This window comes from Lagenorhynchus albirostris, chromosome 9 (genome assembly GCF_949774975.1).
Source record: "Lagenorhynchus albirostris chromosome 9, mLagAlb1.1, whole genome shotgun sequence".
Taxonomy (NCBI): Eukaryota; Metazoa; Chordata; class Mammalia; order Artiodactyla; family Delphinidae; genus Lagenorhynchus; species Lagenorhynchus albirostris.
The window spans coordinates 83353922-83369630 of record NC_083103.1 but is presented as its reverse complement, the minus strand read 5'-3'; the positions used below and the strand labels follow the sequence as shown (position 1 = coordinate 83369630).

Here is a 15709-nt window from a genome sequence, read left to right as displayed (position 1 = left end):
ACATGGAATACAATTAAAATAACTGTTTTAATATTTTTTTTACATCTTTATTGGAGTATAATTGCTTTACAATGGTGTGCTAGTTTCTGCTTTATAACAAAGTGAATCAGTTATACATATACATATGTTCCCATATCTCTACCCTCTTGCGTCTCCCTCCTTATCCCACCCCTCTAGGTGGTCACAAAGCACCGAGCTGATCTCCATGAGCTATGCAGCTGCTTCCCACTAGCTATCTATTTTACGTTTGGTAGTGGGTATATGTCCAGAACACTCTCTCGCTTTGTCACAGCTTACCCTTCCCCCTCCCCATATCCTCAAGTCCATTCTCTAGTAGGTCTGTGTCTTTATTCCTGTCTTACCCCTACGTTCTTCGTGACATTTTTTCCCCTTAAATTCCATATATATGTGTTAGCATATGGTATTTGCCTTTCTCTTTCTGACTTACTTCACTCCGTATGACAGACTTTAGGTCCATCCACCTCATTACAAATAGCTCAATTTTGTTTCTTTTTATGGCTGAGTAATATTACATTGTGTATATGTACCACATCTTCTTTATCCATTCATCCAATGATGGACACTTAGGTTGTTTCCATCTCCGGGCTATTGTAAATAGAGCTGCAATGAATATTTTGGTACATGACTCTTTCTGAATTATGGTTTTCTCAGAGTATATACCCAGTAGTGGGATTGCTGGGTCATATAGTATTTCTATTTGTAGTGTTTTAAGGAACCTCCATACTGTTCTCCATAGTGGCTGTACCAATTCACATTACCACCAGCAGTGCAAGAGTGTTCCCTTTGCTCCACACCCTCTCCAGCATTTATTGTTTCTAGATTTTTTGATGATGGTCATTCTGACTGGTATGAGATGATATCTCATTGTAGTTTTGATTTGCATTTCTCTAATGATTAATGATGTTGAGCATTCTTTCATGTGTTTGTTGGTAGTCTGTATATCTTCTTTGGAGAAATGTCTATTTAGGTCTTCTGTCCATTTTTGGATTGGGTTGTTTGTTTTTTTGTTATTGAGCTGCATGAGCTGCTTGTAAATTTGGGAAATTAATCCTTTGTCAGTTGCTTCATTTGCAAATATTTTCTCCCATTCTGATGGTTGTCATTTTGTCTTGTTTATGGTTTCCTTTGCTGTGCAAAACCTTTGAAGTTTCATTAGGTCCCATCTGTTTATTTTTATTTTCATTTCTCTAGGAGGTGGGTCAAAAAGCATCTTGCTGTGATTTATATCATAGAGTGTTCTGCCTAAGTTTTCCTCTAAGAGTTTGATAGTTTCCGGCCTTACATTTAGGTCTTTAATCCATTTTGAGCTTATTTTTTTGTATGGGGTTAGGGAGTGATCTAATCTCATACTTTTACATGTACCTGTCCAGTTTTCCCAGCACCACTTATTGAAGAGGCTGTCCTTTCTCCACTGTACATTCCTGCCTCCTTTACCAAAGATAAGGTGACCATATGTGTGTGGGTTTATCTCTGGGCTTTCTCTCCTGTTCCATTGATCTATCTTTCTGTTTTTGTGCCAGTACCATACTGTCTTGATTACTGTAGCTTTGTAGTATAGTCTGAAGTCAGGGAGCCTGATTCCTCCAGCTCCGTTGTTCGTTCTCAAGATTGCTTTGGCTATTCGGGGTCTTTTGTGTTACCATACAAATTGTGAAATTTTTTGTTCTAGTTCTGTGACAAATGCCAGTGGTAGTTTGATAGGGATTGCAATGAATCTGTAGATTGTTTTGGGTAGTAGAGTCATTTTCACTATGTTGATTCTTCCAATCCAAGAACATGGTATACCTCTCCATATATTTGTATCATCTTTAATTTCTTTCATCAGTGTCTTATAATTTTCTGCATACAGGTCTTTTGTCTCCTTAGGTAGGTTTATTCCTAGATATTTTATTCTTTTTCTTGCAATGGTAAATGGGAGTGTTTTCTTGATTTCACTTTCAGATTTTTCATCATAAGTATATAGGAATACCAGAGATTTCTGTTCATTAATTTTGTATCCTGCAACTTTACCAAATTCATTGATTAGCTCTAGTAGTTTTCTGGTAGCATCTTTAGGATTCTCTATATATAGTATCATGTCATCTGCAAACAGTGACAGCTTTGCTTCTTCTTTTCCGATTTGGATTCTTTTTATTTCCTTTTCTTCTCTGATTGTGGTGGCTAAAACTTCCAAAACTATGTTGAATAAGAGTGGTGAGAGTGGGCAACCTTGTCTTTTTCCTGATCTTAGTGGAAATGCTTTCAGTTTTTCACCATTGAAGATGATGTTGGCTGTGTGTTTGTCATATATGGCCTTTATTATGTTGAGGAAAGTTCCCTCTATGCCTAATTTCAGCAGGGTTTTTATCATAAATGGGTGTTGAATTTTGTCAAAAGCTTTTTCTGCATATATTGAGATGATCATATGGTTTCTCTCCTTCAATTTGTCAATATGGTTTATCACACTGATAGAATTGCATATATTGAAGAATCCTTGCATTTCTGGGATAAACCCCACTTGATCATGGTGTATGATCCGTTTAATGTGCTGTTGGATTCTGTTTGCTAGTATTTTGTTGAGCATTTTTGCATCTATGTTCATCAGTGATATTGGCCTGTAGTTTTCTTTCTTTGGGACATCCTTGTCTGGTTTTGGTATCAAGGTAATGGTGACCTCATAGAAGGAATTGGGAGTGTTGTTCCCTCTGCTATATTTTGGAAGAGTTTGAGAAGGATAGGTGTTAGCTCTTCTCTAAATGTTTGATAGAATTCGCCTGTGAAGCCATCTGGTCCTGGGCTTTTGTTTGTTGGAAGATTTTTAATCACAGTTTCAATTTCAGTGCTTGTGATTGGTCTGTTCGTATTTTCTATTACTTCCTGATTCAGTCTTGGCAGGTTGTGCATTTCTAAGAATTTGTCCCTTTCTTCCAGATTGTCCATTTTATTGGCATAGAGTTCCTTGTAGTAATCTCTCATGATCTTTTGTATTTCTGCAGTGTCAGTTACTTCTCCTTTTTCATTTCTAATTCTATTGATTTAAGTCTTCTCCCTTTTTTTCTTGATGAGTCTGTCTAATGGTTTATCTATTTGTTTTTCTTCTCAAAGAACCAGCTTTTAGTTTTATTGATCTTTGCTATTGTTTCCTTCATTTCTTTTTCATTTATTTCTGATCTGATCTTTATGATTTCTTTCCTTCTGTTAACTTTGGGGTTTTTTTATTCTTCTTTCTCTAATTGCTTGAGGTGCAATGTTAGGTTGTTTATTCGAGATGTTTCCTGCTTCTTAACTTGGGCTTGTATTGCCATAAACTTCCCTCTTAGAACTGCTTTTGCTGCATCCCATAGGTTTTGGGTTGTTTTGTCTCCATTGTCATTTGTTTCTAGGTATTTTTTATTTCCTCTTTGATTTCTTCAGTGATCACTTCGTTATTAATAGTGTATTCTTTAGCCTCCATGTGTTTGTATTTTTTACAGATCTTTTCCTGTAATTGATATCTAGTCTCATAGCATTGTGGTCGGAAAATATACACGATACAATTGCAATTTTCTTAAATTTATGAAGGCTTGATTTGTGACCCAAGATATGATCTATCCTGCAGAATGTTCCATGAGCACTTGAAAAAAATGTGTATTCTGTTGTTTTTGGATGGAATGTCCTATAAATATCAATTAAGTCCATCTTGTGAAATGTATCATTTAAAGCTTGTGTTTCCTTATTTATTTTCATTTTGGATAATCTGTCCATTGGTGAAAGTAGGGTGTTAAAGTCCTCTACTATGAATGTGTTACTGTCAATTTCCCCTTTTATAGCTGTTAGTATTTGCCTTATGTATTGAGGTGCTCCTATGTTGGGTGCATAAATGTTTACAATTGTTATACCTTCTTGGATTGTTCCCTTGATCATTATGTAGTGTCCTTCTTTGTCTCTTCTAATAGTCTTTATTTTAAAGTCTATTTTGTTTGATATGAGAATTGCTACTCCAGCTTTCTTTTGGTTTCCATTTGCATGGAATATCTTTCTTCATTCCCTCGCCTTCAGTCTGTATGTGTCCCTAGGTCTGAAGTGGGTCTCTCGTAGACAGCATATATATGGGTCTTGATTTTGTTTCCATTCAGCCAGTCTGTGTCTTTTAGTGGGAGCATTTAATCCATTTACCTTTAAGGTAATTATCTATATGTATGTTCCTATTCCCATTTTCTTAATTGTTTTGGGTTTGTTTTTGTAGGTCTTTTCCTTCTCTTGTGTTTCTTGCCCAGAGAAGGTCCTTTAGCATTTGTTGTAAAGCTTCTTTGATGGTGCTGAACTCTCTCAGCTTTTGCTTGTCTGTAAAGTTTTTAATTTCTCCATCAAATCTGAATGAGATACTTGCTGGGTAGAGTGATCTTGGTTGTAGGTTTTTCTCCTTCATCATTTTAAATATGTCCTGCCAGTCCCCTCTGGCTTGCAGAGTTTCTGCTGAAAGATCAGCTGTTAACCTTATGGGGATTCTCTTGTGTGTTATTTGTTGTTTTTCCCTTGCTGCTTTTAATATGTTTTCTTTGTATTTAATTTTTGACAGTTTGATCAATATGTATCTTGGCGTGTTTCTACTTGGATTTATCCTGTATGGGACTCTCTGTGTTTCCTGGACTTGATTAACTATTTCCTTTCTCATATTAGGGAATTTTTCAACTATAATCTCTTCAAATATTTTCCCAGTCCCTTTCTTTTTCTGTTCTTCTTCTGGAACCACTATAATTTGAATGTTGTTGCGTTTAATGTTGTCCCAGATGTCTCTGAGACTGTCCTCAGTTCTTTTCATTCTTTTTCTTTATTCTGCTCTGCAGTAGTTATTTGCACTATTTTATCTTCCAGGTCACTTATCCATTCTTCTGCCTCAGTTATTTTGCTATTGATCGCATCTAGAGTATTTTTAATTTCATTTATTGTGTTGTTCATCATTGCTTATTTCATCTTTAGTTCTTCTAGGTCCTTGTTAAATGTTTCTTGGGCTTTCCTTGTGGTGCAGTGGTTGACAGTCTGCCTGCCGATGCAGGGGATGCGGGTTTGTGCCCCGGTCCAGGAAGATCCCACATGCCACGGAGCGGCTGGGCCCATGAGCCATGGCCACTGAGCCTGCGCGTCCGGAGCCTGTGCTCCGCAATGGGAGAGGCCAGAACAATGACAGGCCCATGAACCGCAAAAAAAATAATAATAATAAAATAAAATAATAAAAAAGTTTCTTACATTTTGTCTATTCTATTTCCAAGATTTTGGATCATCTTTACTATCATTATTCTGATTTCTTTTTCAGGTAGACTGCCTATTTCCTTTTCATTTGTTAGGTCTGGTGGGTCTTTGTCTTGCTCCTTCATCTGTTGTGTGTTTTTCTGCCTTCTCATTTTGCTTATCTTACTGTGTTTGGGGTCTCCTTTTTGCAGGCTGCAGGTTCGTAGTTCCTGTTGTTTTTGTTGTCTGTCCCCAGTGGCTAAAACTGGTTCAGTGTGTTGTGTAGGCTTCCTGGTGGAGGGGACTAGTGCCTGTGTTGTGGTGGATGAGGCTGGGTCTTGTCTTTCTGTTGGGCAGGTCCACGTCTGGTGTTGTGTTTTGAGGTGTCTGTGGACATATTATGATTTTAGGCAGCATCTCTAATGGGTTGGGTTGTTTTCATGTATTGCTAGTTGTTTTTCTTTGTTTTTTTGGTTTTTTTTTTGCAGTACGCAGGCCTCTCACCACCGTGGCCTCCCCGTTGCGGAGCACAGGCTCCGTATGTGCAGGCCCAGTGGCTATGGCCCACGGGCCCAGCCGCTCTGCGGCATGCGGGAGTACCCTGGACCCGGGCACAAACCTGCCTCACCTGAATTGGCAGGTGGACCCGCAACCACTGTGTCACCAGGGAAGCCCACTGCTTGTTTTGTGTAGGGTGTCCAGCACTGTAGTTTGCTGGTCGTTGAGTTAAGCTGGGTGCTCGTGTTGAGATGGAGATTTCTGCAAGATTTTTGCCATTTGACATTATGTGGAGCTGGGAGGTATCTTGGGGACCAGTGTCCTGAAGTTGTCTCTCCCACCTCAGAGGCACAGCAGTGACTCCTGGCTGCAGCACCAAGAGCCTTTCATCCAACACGGCTCAGAATAAAAGGGAGAAAAAGTAGAATGAAAGAAAAAGAAAGAAAGAGAGAAAGAAAGAAAGAAAGAAGAGAGGGAGGGAGGGAGGGAGGAAAGGAAGGAAGGAAGGAAAGAAGGAAGGAAGGAAGGAAGGAAGGAGGAAAGGAGGGAAGGAAGGAGAAAAGAAAGAAAAGAAAGAAAGGAAGAAAGAAAGGAAAAATGAAAGAAAGAAAGAAAGAAGGAAAGGAAGGAGGGAAGGAAGGAAGAAAGAAAGAAAAGAAAGAAAGAAAGAGGATAAAATAAAGTTACTAAAATAAAAAATTATTATTAAGAAAAAAATTTTTTTAAAGAAAAAAAAAAAACGGATGGATAGAACCCTAGGACAAATGGTGACAGCAAAGCTATACAGACAATATCTCACACAGAAGCATACACATACACACTCACAAAAAAGGAAAAGGGGAAAAATAATAAATCTTGCTCTCAAAATCCACCTCCTCAATTTGGGATGATTCGTTGTCTATTCATGTATTCCACAGATGCAGGGTAGATCAAGTTGATTGTGTAGCTTTAATCCGCTGCTTCTGAGGCTGCTGTGAGGGATTTCTCTTTCTCTTCTTTGTTTGCACAACTCCTGGGTCTCAGCTTTGGATTTGGCCCTGCTTCTGTGTGTAGGTTTCCGGAGGGCGTCTGTTTTTCGCTCAGACAGGACGAGGTTAAGGGAGCAGCTGCTTTGGGGACTCTGGCTCACTCAGGCCCAGGGGAGGGAGGGGTGCGGATGCGGGGCAAGCCTGCAGCAGCAGAGGCCAGCAGGACATTGCACCAGACTGAAGCGCACCGTGCGTTCTCCCAGGGAAGGTTTCCCTGGATCCTGGGACTCTGGCAGTGGCGGGCTGCACAGGCTCCCATGAAGGGAGGTGTGGATAGTGACCTGTGCTCGCACACTGACTTCTTGGTGGCGGCAGCAGCAGCCTTAGCGTCTCATGCCCATCTCTGTGGTCCGCCTTGTTAGCCGCGGCTCGCGCCTGTCTCTGGAGCTCCTTTAAGCAGCGCTTTTAATCCCCTCTCCTCGCGCACCAGGAAACAAAGAGGGAAGAAAAAGTCTCTTGCCTCTTCGGCAGGTGCAGCCTTTTCCCAGGACTCCCTCCTGGCTAGTCGTGATGCACTAACCCCCTGCAGGCTGTGTTCACGCCGTCAACCCCAGTCCTCTCCCTGCGCCTCGCCTGAAGCCCGAGCCTCAGCTCCCAGCCCTGCCCACCCCGGTGGGTGAGCAGACAAGCCTCTCGGGCTGGTGAGTGCCGGTCGGCATTGATCCTCTGTGCGGGAATCTCTCTGCTTTGCCCTCCACACCCCTGTGGCTGTGCTCTCCTCTGTGGCTCCGAAGCTTTCCCCTTCCGCCGCCTGCAGTCTCTGCCGTCGAAGGGGCTTCCTAGTGTGTGGAAACTTTTCCTCCTTCACAGCTCCCTCCCACTGGTGTAGGTCCCGTCCCTATTCTTTTGTCTCTGTTTATTCTTTTTTCTTTTCCCCTACCCAGGTACATGGGGAGTTTCTTGCCTTTTGGGAGGTCTGAGGTCTTCTGCCAGCATTCAGTAGGTGTTCTGTAGGAGTTGTTCCACGATTAGATATATTCCTGGTGTATCTGTGGGGAGGAAGGTGATCTCTGCCTCTTACTCTTCCGCCATCTTCCCGATTCCCCTGTTTTAATATTTTTGTCTGCTAATTCTAACCTATGCTCCAGTTCTGTATCAATTTTGATTGACTGATTTTTCTCATTATTATGGGTCATATTTTTCAGCTTTTCTGAATGCCTAGTAAATTTTGGTTGCATGTTAGGTATCATGAATTGACTTTGTTGAGTGCTGGATATTTTTTATATTCTTATAAATGTTCTTGAGCTTTGTCCTGGGATGCAGTCAAGGTACTTGGAAAGTTTTTTCATTTTTTCCTTTCAAGTCTTGCTTTTTAAAATGTTTAGGCAAGTCTTGAGCTGTGTTTCATGTAGGGCTAATTATTCCCCACTAGTGAGGCAAGAACCCTCTGAGTACTATACCCAATGTCTATGATTTATGAGGTTTTTCAGTTTTCCTGATTGGTTCTGGCATTTTTTCCAAGTCTTGTGTGAGTTCAAGGAACTTTTTCTCTAATCCTTTCAGGTGTTTTTCCCTGTTGGGCTCAGGTAGTTTTCTCACATACAAACAACAATCAGTAAGTTAAGAAACATATAGGAGGCTCCTTGGAAGATCTCTGGTGGTCTTATTGTACCTCTCTCCTTAGTGGTACTCTGTCTGTGAATTCTAGGTTTTTTGCTCTCCATAGACTCTCAGCTTCATCTCTTCAACTTGGGGGGTTTGTTGGGTTCCTCCTGATTTGTCCTTCCTTGCACTGCAGCCTGAATATACCCCAAAGAAATACGCCAGGGAAATCATATGTTTCATTTTGTTCCCTTTCTCTCAGGCATCACTGTCTTCCATTGCCTAATGTTCAATGACATGAAACTGTCATTTTGTTCATTTTGTCCAGATTTTTAATTGTTGAGGGTGGGAGTGTAAACTCAGCCTCTTCTTTCATATTGGCTGGGAGAAGAAATGAGATGTACTTTTTTTAAAGAACACAAACTATCTTAAAAATTTAGGCCTATTTCTGATGAGAGATTGTTTGGATTTAAAGACAAAAAAAATGTAATTGTTATTGCAAGTTCCTGTGCCTGATGCACAGTGAGGCCAAACGAACCAAAACATTGGAGTTGGGGGTAGAGAAAGGTTTATTGCAGAGTGATGCAAGGATAAGGGTGGCTCATGCTCTAAAAAAACCCTGAGGTCCCTGAAGGGTTTTGGCAAAGCATTTTTAAAAGCCAGGTGAGGGAGGGGGGTTGCAGGGTATGTGATCAGCTCATGCACAGTTCTCTGATTGGATGATGGTGAGGTAACAGGGAGGTGTCACAAGGGTTAACATTTCATTCCTTAGTCTCCAAGAGACCTGGGGCTATGTGCTCATGGTCATGAAGTAGTTAACTTCTTCCATTTGGTGGGGAGTTTTCACATCTGTAAAACAACTCAGGGAATGTGCATCAAATACTGTTATCTAGGTACTTCAGAGAGGAGCTATGGCAGAGGATATGGGGAAGGCCTGTCTCGGGAAGGCCCCATAGGGTCCTGCTCAGTTACATAATGAATGGTAGTATTCCTTATAAACAAACATAACACACTTTTCTCTAAAATTAGCAAACAATTTTGAAAAATTTTATTATATTTCTTTACTTTCAGAAGGTTTATTTATATTAAATTACCTTGTGCAATATAAGATTGCCTAAAAACACACAGATCTTAAATATAAGATTGTCATGTTGGACCTGTGATCTTTTTAAGCAGTAAAACAGCAGAAATGGGTATCAAACTGACACATTTTACAGCCTCTATATTCTGTGCTTTTAGTCTGAGAAGAAGACTCCATACCCCACCAACTATACTGAAGGCTTATATGGGTCCACCCTTGCCTCTGTTCAAAAGAACTGAGGCTGTTCTTTTTTTTTTTTTAACTACATTGTCATACTAAGAATTATTATAACCTAAAAAGCGTGAAGATAAAAACCCTGGTATTCTTGAGAAGGTGGATGGAGAAATGGTTATTTAAAAAAACCTTATCTCTTAGAAGACTACCTTAAAACATACACAAGAATATCAACAAACACAAAAATAGCACAGATTCGCTGTTACTGTCACTATAATGGAACAGGACTCAGAAAAAGTATTTACTCTTGGATATAAGGAGATACCATTGAGAACTTACAAGCTGAATCATCAGACTCCATTTTCTTTTACATTTCTTTCAGCAACTTCTTGAGATTTCCCAGGAGTTGTTACCTTATAACGAAGTCACTGATTGCCACATTCAGAATCTGCCTCTTGCATCTAGCAGTTAGACAAAATAGACAGCTACTTTTTTTTTTTTTTAACATCCTTATTGGAGTATAATTGTTTTACAATGGTGTGTTAGTTTCTGCTTTATAACAAAGTGAATCAGCTATACATATACATATATACCCATATCTCCTCCCTCTTGCATCTCCCTCCCACCCTCCCTATGCCACCCCTCTAGGTGGTCACAAAGCACCGAGTTGATCTCCCTGTGCTATGCGGCTGCTTTCCACTAGCTATCTACTTTACATTTGTTAGTGGATATATGTCCATGCCACTCTCTCACTTCATCCCAGCTTACCCTTCCCCCTCCCTGTGTCCTCAAGTCCATTCTCTAAGTCTGCATCTTTATTCCTGTCCTGTCCCTAGGTTCTTCAGAACCTTTTTTTTTTTAGATTCCATATATATGTTTTAGCATATGGTATTTGTTTTTCTCTTTCTGACTTACTTCACTCTGTATGACAGACACTAGGTTCATCCACCTCACTACAAATAACTCAATTTTGTTTCTTTTTATGGCTAATATTCCATTGTATATATGTGCCACATCTTTAGAGAGCTACTTTTAACTGTCAATGAGAGATTTAGATTCATTTTGGCAAGATTAAAATTTATTTAATTGGTTAACCAAGCGGTAACGTTTGCATCCATCTGGTCAGTATACTCTAGCTAAAGAGGATTGCCCTGCACTAAACCAGTGGTTGTCAGCTGGGTCCATCTGTGCCCCTCAGTGGACATTTGACAATGTCTTGAGACATTTTTTATTTTCACAACTGGGATGGAGAGCTATTATTGGCATCTACTCAGTAGAGCTAGAGATTCCTAGGACACCTTCCCCACGTGAAAGAATTTTCCAGTTCAAAATATCAATAGTGCTGAGGTTGAGAAACCTGCATTAAACAGACCTCTTGCAACTTATAAACACTTAGCAGAGCAACACACACACACACACACACACACACAAATGCTTTAATAAGATCAGTGCTTTGGTAAATAACACTAGACTTCACTTTTTAGAGAAAGTTCATGAAAACAATGTGTTTTTCCTAGGAATTTATTGAAAAACACAATAACTTTAGGATTTATATTGAGGTTAGGATATCTATTACTCAATCTCCCATACCTATATGAAATGTATGAAATAATGCAAAACTCTGGGACATATCAAAATCCCCAGTAATCAAAGGGTTCAGTTATTCTCATAATACTCTACTGATTATTTATTTGTCAAGGCACATAAACAACTGCATTTCTAGATAACATGCCTCCTACAGCTCTTAAAAATAGAAGGCTTATATAGTTCAACCTCAGCTAGTCAAAACTCGTCTCATTTAGTAAAGAAGGAATGTTAGGGTTGGGAGGGCAGCACAGAACCTTTAGTCCAGCTCCCTCATTTTACAAATAAACTGAAGTCAAGAGGAGCACAATGAAAAGAGCAAATTAGTGTTAAGCCAGCTGTAGACCATAGGTCAGTTGGCTCTGGGTTCAGTAAACTATAAAAAACACCCAAATTAAAAAGGTCCTCAGTTTGTTTCTACAAGGCCCATCAGACTAAGGCTTACTTTTGGGAAAGCCAGAGAGCTATAGAAAATATAGACTCCACTGTTACAAGGCACATACAAAATCTCACACTCTGGGACCCAGGATCAGATCCACCTACTGATTTTGGAGACCCTCCAGAGAGGCAGGAGGCAACTGGAGCTTACCCTGGGGACAGAAACACTGGTGGCAGCACTTTTGGGAAACTCTTTGTATGAGAAGGATGATGGTGCTGGCAAGCAGCATTTTGGAATCCTCCATCTAGCTTATTAGCACTAGGACTTAGTCCTGCCCACTAGCCTGTCTGCACCAAGAGCAGGACACCTCAGACCAAGCAGCTAGCTGGGCAGGGACACAGGCCTGCCCACCAGCAGGCCAGCTGCCTTAAGACCACCTGTGCTCACAGACACCCTGGGACCCAGTCCTGCCTCCAACTGGCAGACAACTATTCCAAGACCACCAGGGCCCTGCAGTCAGAGACCACCCTAGACTGAGCTCTGCCCACCAGTAGGCTAACATCATCAGCTTCAAAATTCTCCTGGGACCAGGCCTTACCTCTGCCTACCAGTGAACAGACACCAGCATCAGGACTACCACAGTCCCACAGCTTGCTATGTCAAGACCCAGCCCACCAACCAGCAGGCTGCGCCAGCTAAAGGATCCCTTTGGCCCCAGTCTCACCCACCAGCAGGACAAAACCAGCTCTGAGACAATGTTGTGCCCCACAACCCCCGGGATCCAGCCCCACCCACTAGCAGACTGACATAAGCTTTGGGACACCTCAGCTGCAACCAACTGTGTCAGGAATCAGCCCTGCCCATCAGCAGGCTGACACTAGATCTGGAACCCCCAATTCCACAACCACCAATCGTGGAATCAAGCTCCACACTCCAGTGGGCTGGCAGTAGCCCTGGGGCCCCCCAGAGCCCTGCAGCTAGCCACTTTGTGACCTTACCTTGCCTGCCAGTGGCTGGTAGCCTGTAAACTGACCAGACCAAGGCCTGTCATGCCTACCAGATCACATACAGCAGTCAGCCAGCCACAGTAGAATGACTTACATAGCCCACATAGGGGGCACCCCTAGAGCATAGAGATTTGGTGACCAGAGCAGAGTGCACTGCTAGGAACATAGAAAATCTCCTACACAAGCCTACTTCTCCAAGGTGGGGAAATGTAACCAACCTACTAAATACATAAAAATAAAAACAGCAAATTAGGCAAAATGAGGCAGTAGAAGATTATGATCCAAAGAAAGACACAAGATAAAACCCCAGAAGAACTAAGAGAAGTTGAGATAAGCAATCTACCTGATAAAAAAAGAAAATTACTGACGAATATCACTGATGAACATAGATGCAAAAAACAATCAACAAAATATTAGCAAATAGAATTCAAAAAGATAATACACCATGATCAAATGGGATTTATCACAGGCCTGCAAAGATGGCTCAATATCTGTGAATCAATCAATGTGATACACTATATTAAAAAACAAGAAGTGGTGTGATGAATTGGGAGATTGGGACTGACATACATACACTAATATGTATAAAATGGATAACTAATAAGAACCTGCTGTATAAAAAAATAAATAAAATTCAAAAAAAATCATATGATCATATCAGGAGATGCAGAAAAAGTTTTTGACAAAATTAAACAACTATTTATGATAAAAAGAACTTTCAACAGGGCTTCCCTGGTGGCGCAGTGGTTGAGAGTCCACCTGCTGATGCAGGGGACATGGGTTTGTGCCCCGGTCCGGGAAGATCCCACATGCCACGGAGCAGCTAGGCCTGTGAGCCATGACCGCTGAGCCTGTGTGTCCAGAGCCTGTGCTCCACAACGGGAGAGGCCACAACACTGAGAGGCCCATGTACCACAAAAACAAAACAAAAAAACTTTCAACAGAGTGCTATTGAGTGAACATACTTCAACATAATAAGGGACACATGTGACAAACCCATGGCCAACATTACATTCAACATTGAAAAGCTGAAAGTATTTCCTCTAAGATTAGGAGCAAGACAAGGATGCCTACCTGTGCCACTTTTATTCAACTTACTATTAGAAGCCCTAGCCACAGCAATCATACAAAAAAAAAGAAATAAAGGATTCCAAATTGGAAAGGAAGAAGTGAAACTGTCACTGTTCGCAGATAACATGATACTATACATAGAAAATCCTAAAGATGCCACCAAAACCTATATATATAACTCATCAATGGATTCAGTCAAGTTGCAGGAGACAAAATTAAAATACAGAAATTTGTTGCATTTCTATACTCTAACAACAAAGTATCAAAGAAATTAAGAAAACACTTCCTTTTATAATTCCATTAAAAAGAATAAAATACCTAGGCATAAATCTAACCAAGGAGGTAAAACACCCATACTCAGAAAACTAAAAGACTCTGATAAAAGAAATTGAGGAAGACATAAACAGATGGCAAGATATACCATTTTCATGGATTGGAAGATTGAATATTGTTAAAATGATCATACTACTCAAGGCAATCTACAGATCAATGGAATTCCTATCAAAATATCAATGGCATTTGTGGAAACACCAAAGACTCTGAATATCCAAAATAATCTTGAGAAAGAAGAACAAAGCTGAGGGTATCATATTCCTGATTTTGAACTGATTTGAACAGTAGTCAAAACAGTACAGTACTGGCAGAGAAGAGACACATAGATCAATGGAACAGAGTAGGGAGCCTAGAAATAAACCCATTCTTATTTTCATGCAAGAATATGCAATGAGGAAAAGACAGCCTCTACAATAAATGGTGCTACATGGAAAAGAATCAGACTGGACAACTCTCTCAGACCATGTAGAAAAATCAACTCAAAATGGATTGAAGACTGAATTTAAGCACTAAAACCATAAAATTTCTAGAAGAAGACATAGGCAGTAAGTTCTTTGACATCAGTCTTAGTAATTAGTTTTTGAATATGTCTCCTCAGGCAAGGGAAGCAAAAGCATGAATAGACAAACAGTACTACATCAAATGAAAAAGATTTGCACAGAGAAGGAAAAGATCAACAAAAGGAAAAGAACACTTACTCAATGGGAGAAGCTATTTGCAAGTGATATATCTAGTAAGGAATTAATATCCAAAATACACAAAGAACTCATAAAACTCAACATCAAAACAACAACCCAATTAAAAAAATAAGCAGAGGATCTGAATAGATATTTTCCAAGGAAGACACACAGATGGCCAACAGGCACACGAAAAAGATGCTAATCATCAGGGAAGTGCAAATCAAAACCACAATAATATATCACCTCATACCTGTCCAAATGGCTTTTATCAAAAAGACAGCAAGTAACAATTGTTGGAATGAATGTGGAGAAAAGGGAACACTTGTGCACTGTTGGTGAGAATGTAAAATGGTGCAGCCACTACAGAAAACAGTATGGAGATTTCACAAAAATTTTAAAATACAACTATCATATGATTAAGAAATTCCAATCCTGGCTATTTATCTAAAGAATATGAAAACATAAATTAAAAAAGATATATGTATCCCAAATATTAATTGCAACATTATTTACAATAACTAAGATATGGAGCAACCTAAGTATTAACCACCAGATGATGGATAAAGAAGATATGAGATATATGTATAAATATACACACATATATATAAAATAAATATATAATGAGTATATTATATATATACTTATAAGCACACAAAGATATACATTTATATGTATTTATATTATATATATTATATTATACAATATTATATATTTATATATAAATAAAATAAATATATAATAAATAAACAACATGGAATATTACTCAGCCATAAAAAAGAAAGAAATTTCCTTATGTGTGACAACATGCATGGACCTAGAGGGTATTATGCTAAGTGAAATAAAACCAACTGAGAAATACAAACACTGTATGATTTCACTATATGTGGAATCTAAAGAACAAAATACATGAACAAACAGAAAACAGAAAAAAAGTTATAGATACAGAGAGGAGTGTTGTGGGGAGAGGTAAGAAATAGGTGAGGGAGGTTAAGAGGTATAAACTTCCAGTTGCAATATAAACGAGTCACAGTATAAATATACAGTGCGGGCCTGATTGCTCCAGCTCCGTTTTTCTTTCTCAAGATTGCTTTGGCTATTCAGGGTCTTTTGTTTCCATACAAATT

At 39.7% G+C, this 15709-nt stretch overlaps 1 protein-coding gene across 2 annotated transcripts in view; it reads right to left on the bottom strand.

Annotated features, from left to right (window-relative positions):
- GUCY1A2 (guanylate cyclase 1 soluble subunit alpha 2) overlaps window positions 1–15709 on the bottom strand; it is a 426619-nt gene that overhangs the window by 58770 nt on the left and 352140 nt on the right. The window lies entirely within an intron of this gene.